This window comes from Miniopterus natalensis, chromosome 6 (genome assembly GCF_054644295.1).
Source record: "Miniopterus natalensis isolate mMinNat1 chromosome 6, mMinNat1.hap1, whole genome shotgun sequence".
NCBI classification, from domain to species: Eukaryota; Metazoa; Chordata; class Mammalia; order Chiroptera; family Miniopteridae; genus Miniopterus; species Miniopterus natalensis.
The window spans coordinates 22,545,360-22,550,459 of NC_142086.1; the positions used below are offsets into that span (position 1 = coordinate 22,545,360).

Here is a 5,100-nt window from a genome sequence, read left to right on the forward strand (position 1 = left end):
TTGAGAGGCTCAAATAAATTAATATTTGTAATACACTTAGAGCGTTACCATGGCACATAGTACGTGCTATATTATTGATACTGATGATGCTGATAGCACTTTATCATCAACTTTAACATCAACAATACAGCCCACTCAGAATGTGAATCCTTTCTGGTTCTAAGTGTGCATGTTAGCAGGGAGAATACATGGCTTTCGTGATCCCCATCATTTCAGCCAGAAGAGACATGTCCACCCGTGTCTAAGCTTAGTGTCCACTGTCCTTCAGGTAACTTTTCAGACTGAATCCATACATTTTCTCCACCCATTTTCATAGGTCAGCAAAAATTCATAATCTTCACATCATGGATTCTCTAAAACACCATCCCCTAATTATTTATTGTTCCTGACTCAGGCCCTGCCCCAGCCCCAGCACGAACTATTTGTACAACCCCACTGCACAAATGTCACGGTGCCCAGTAGAAGTAGAATCACAGCTTCATAACTCTCAAACGTTCCTCAATTTGCAAGCACTTCAATGAATGTTTTCTTTAATGCCCTGTCTTACGTGAAACTCCCACTCTCATGAGAAAATTTATCTGGCAGAATATTTTTTAAAATGACTGTATTTCAAAGCTTGAAAACATGAGGCGAGGTGGGTGTTTTTCCTACCCCTTGTTGGTCCATCCATCCAGATCATTAAAATAAGAACCTGGCTAATGCCTTCGTTTATATTACCTAATCCCTCATTGTTGCAGTCATTTGATGGATTCCAAACAACACACTCTGCTCTGATAAAGATTTTGACGTATATTTAACAGAACTTCTTAAGAACAGAAGCACTGCTGTTTTCCTGGGTTACACTTAAGAGACTTATCTGCCTTCGTATGTAGTCCTTGACCTTCTTACCTCCAGAATCATCCACATTAATTTCTTTTCCATGTCCTTGTCCATCTATCTCTTCTATTATCTTCAGCATCTTACTGTGACCATAAAATTCTCTCATACTTTAAATATTCCCACTGTGATCATTTTTTAATCACTTAAATCAATTAACCTTTTTCTTTTCCATTAATAGAAACAGCAAAAGCAACTCTGTAAAAGGTCCAGAAATAGAAAGCCAGGTATTTAATGTTGGAGACAGTCTATAAAGTTGATATTTTCCATGTTATTGGAAAGTAGATCAGGTTTCTTTTTATCTTTTTAGTATTTGAAAGATCTGGTAGACTCCCATGAAGTCATGAGCCTTAAAACTGAGATCCCATTGGGAAAAAAGTCATTTTACTATTTCTATAATGTGTGGTTTCTTGATTAAAATTATCTCTTTACAGTAACCTTATTTTGTGAGGAAATATATATTTTTTAAATATACAAAAATAATGAAAAAATAGAAGAGCAAATGGGAGAAACAGAAAATTTATCTATTGAATTCACAAGTCTTCACATTTTAGAATTAAAGAATACACTCTGCCCCAGAAGCCCAGAAATTACACTAAAGTTAGACCTATACAGAGAAAATTAACATAGCTCCTATGCAAAGATGGCAATTTATTCATAAACTATTCTTTATTTTTTATTTTCTCTGACCATCTAACTCTAGGCAAGAAGCTCTTTCTATATGACATCTTGGGAACTGTAATTTCTCTACTATAGCATTTATCAAGCTATATTATAATTTTAAGTTTATTATGGTTTTCTCACTATATTTTAATTTCCATACAGGGACAGACTGCATTCATCTTGCTCAGCACTATTTTTATAGCAAATGAATGCAAATTTTGGTACATGCTAAATAATCATTTACACATAAATAGCTGAGTGAATTAGAAAATGAAAAGAGAAGTGTCCAAAGAGAATAATGAAAATGTTAAATGAGAAATAAATATATTTTTAAGGAAATATTTAAAAATCCTATCTTATAATCAAATTTTTGTTCTCATTATAAACATGAGTAAATGTAGAAATTAATTGGGAAACTAAGTTAGGATGACCGCATATGACAGAAGGAAGAGTTTGTACCATAGTAATTTAAATAAAACCAGTAATAGATTTTGACATGATTATAGACTTGCGAACAGGTGCATGTATTTGAACTGTGGGTTTCTCATAATTTTCTTATTTAATTAAATCATCATGCTTATTTTAGAGAATATTCCATTAAATACTTTAAATATTGTTAATATTTTTGAATAGTGCACTTGAAATTTACTTTGTGCATTACTTTGAGACAGAATTCTAACGTACCAACATTTCAAAAGTGAAAATTATATTATATTGCTAACATTCTAAAGTTAATATAAGTGGAACTTTAGAAGTCAAATGTAGAGAAACAATTAGAAAATTAATGATCATAATAATAATAGGCTATTATAATTAAAAATATTAGGTTTATTAATGATACTTTCTAATAAAATGTTAGATTTGCCTAAAATAAAAATAATAAAATTGAATAACAAACTTTACTTTAAATGTAAAGGAATAAAGCATTTTAATTTGATTTTTAACTTCTAAATCTCATTAAAAACAACAGGGGGGGAAAAGTAACAGAGAGATAAGTATGATCTTGAATGAAACAAAGAAATATCCAGATCCTAAGCTATAAAGAACATGTGTCACATACGTGGAATTGGGGCCAACCGGAGAAAAAATATTCAGAACCAATAGACTTAAGATCTTTGGCTAAATCATTTTTCGTAAGTGTCATAGCACTGAAGAGTTTCCACCTTTTCTCCATTCTTCTTTATGGGTATGTTCTGAAATGAGCACAGGCTGGGTTAGAAGAATTTGCTGTTTCTTACCTTAATCACACCTCCCTCTGCCTTTCATAATATGAGCAGAGCATCTTGGTCCACTGCATGTAAATGTGATTCTAGTCTTTAAATGCATTTATTTTTCATACAACATAGTCTCAAATGTAAGCTAATATTTCATCTGACACTCAAAGAAACAGAAATCTTTTCCAGTGTTTGAGGAAATATTGGCTCTCTTGGATTTGTTGAGAAATGGTATATCAGGCTTCCAGTGAAATAGCCTCAAAGAATCTTCCCAGGGTAAGTTTTCCATTCCAGATTTTTACTTCATGAAATCACAAATGAGAGTCTCCTATAGATAAACTGCTTCCTAATTTAATAATAATAAAAAAAGAAAGCCAAATATACAAAGTTATAGTTAAGAGTGGATAAGTTTATCAAGACAGGGGGATTTGAAAAATTTTGCTCAATTCTATATATATTTTTAGAAAACCTTTTAATATTAATATTATGTATTTTTATAAAAATGAGAACATATTTTTTAAAAATAGAAAATAACTATGGAAAAAAACAAGATTTTTTTTCAGACTGCTAAATATGTAAAGAAAATACTAGGCAGGCCCAGATGTGTTCCTAGATGATCCCTTTCACAATTCCAAAGATAATCAGAAAGTAAATTAAATTCTTCCAGATCAGAGGGAAGAAAAAATACTTTCAAAATACTTTGTACAACGCTAGAATAACATTACTACCAATGCCTGAGAAAGATTATACGCAAGTACCACATAATTCCATAATGAACTCATATTTAATTGTTGATATAGAGCTCTTGCATAAACAATTTTAAGAAACTCATAGTGCACCAAATAATTTTATTCATTGGTCATAAGAATTTTGATCCAGAAATGCAAGGATGTCTCAGTATAAGAGCATCCATTTAGAACTTTACTACATTGATACATCCAAGGAGAAAACTATTACTATTATCATAGTAATAGAAACTGACACTCATTTGAAAAATGTGATATTCCTTTCTAATAACTCTTAAAACGGTGAGAAAGATTAGAATTTTCCATATCATAATTTAACCCCCCCCCAAAAAAAACCTCTCTTCATTACTGATTCAATCTCTTTGCTAGTTATTGGTCTGTTCAGATTTTCTATTTCTTCATGATTTGGTTTTGATAGGTCGTATGTTTCTAGGAATTTATGCATTTCTTCTAGTTTGTCCAAACTGTTGACTTATTTGTTTATAGTATTCTCATATGATCCTTTGCATTTCTGTAGTATTAGCTGTAATGTTTCCTCACTAATTTCTGGCTTTACTTATTTGAGTCTTCTTTTTTCTTAGTACAGCTAAAGCATTATTAATTTTGTTAATCTTTAAAAAATCCCCAGCTATTGCATGCATTGATCTTTTATACTGTTTTTGTAATCTCTATTATATATGTTTCTGCTCTGATTTTTTTATTTCCTTTCTCTGTTAAATTTGAGCTTAATTTGTTCTTCTGCCCTATTTTTTTTTTTTTTATTTCTTTTCTCTTCTTTTTCTCTATTTCTCTTCCTGCCACTTTTCTTCTTTTTAAGGAATTATGTTCTAATACCAATGGCATAAATATTTTTACCATATTTTTTCAAATAGGTTATAAATTTACCTTTTAAAATTAGGTCTTTAATAACCATGTACAGTTTATTTTTTATATGGGATATAATTTTATATTTTTGTTTTTAAAACAATCTAATTTTCCACTACTTTTTTTTAGACAATTTTTTTTTGTCTTAATTTTTGATACTATACTTATCATATAACTTCCACATATATCCCTCTATCTCAGTTTCGACCCTCTGTTCCAAAAGTCTATTTCTGCTGCTTATATCTACTGCTGTAATTACTTTGATTTTTTTCATTTATGTATTTCTTCTAGTTTGAAGTGACAAACAGATCAGCTTTTTTTTTTACATATTCCAAAAATTCTTACCTATTAAAATATTTTCATATACATTTTGCAGTTATGTCATCCAAATCCCCAACACTAGTGCTTGACATTTTATTAGAATACATATAATTTATGAACTGGTCCAAAAATATATTTATAATTCTCAAACTTTCAATAAATTTATAGTGTATATATGTCACTTGGACACATCTTTTTTGTGCCATATAAAAAACATTTTGAAATCTTTATAACAGATTCACACTTATAGGGCTATATTAATCCTATATACATTTTATTTATGGTGATTATAAGTTGTACCTAATGGTATCTTCTTACATGTTATATTTTCTAATTAACTATTCTTGTTACAGAGAAAACTTATTGCTTGTCTTGTTAAGCTCTATCTGATTATGTTTCTGAACTTCATATTAAAT

General features: G+C 30.1%; 1 non-coding gene across 1 annotated transcript; it reads left to right on the forward strand.

Annotated features, from left to right (window-relative positions):
* The first annotated feature begins 1,443 nt into the window (after positions 1–1,443).
* LOC148092857 (U6 spliceosomal RNA) lies at positions 1,444–1,553 on the forward strand. The gene has a single exon (XR_015714740.1). It is a non-coding gene; the product is annotated as a U6 spliceosomal RNA (small nuclear RNA).
* Positions 1,554–5,100: the final 3,547 nt, after the last annotated feature.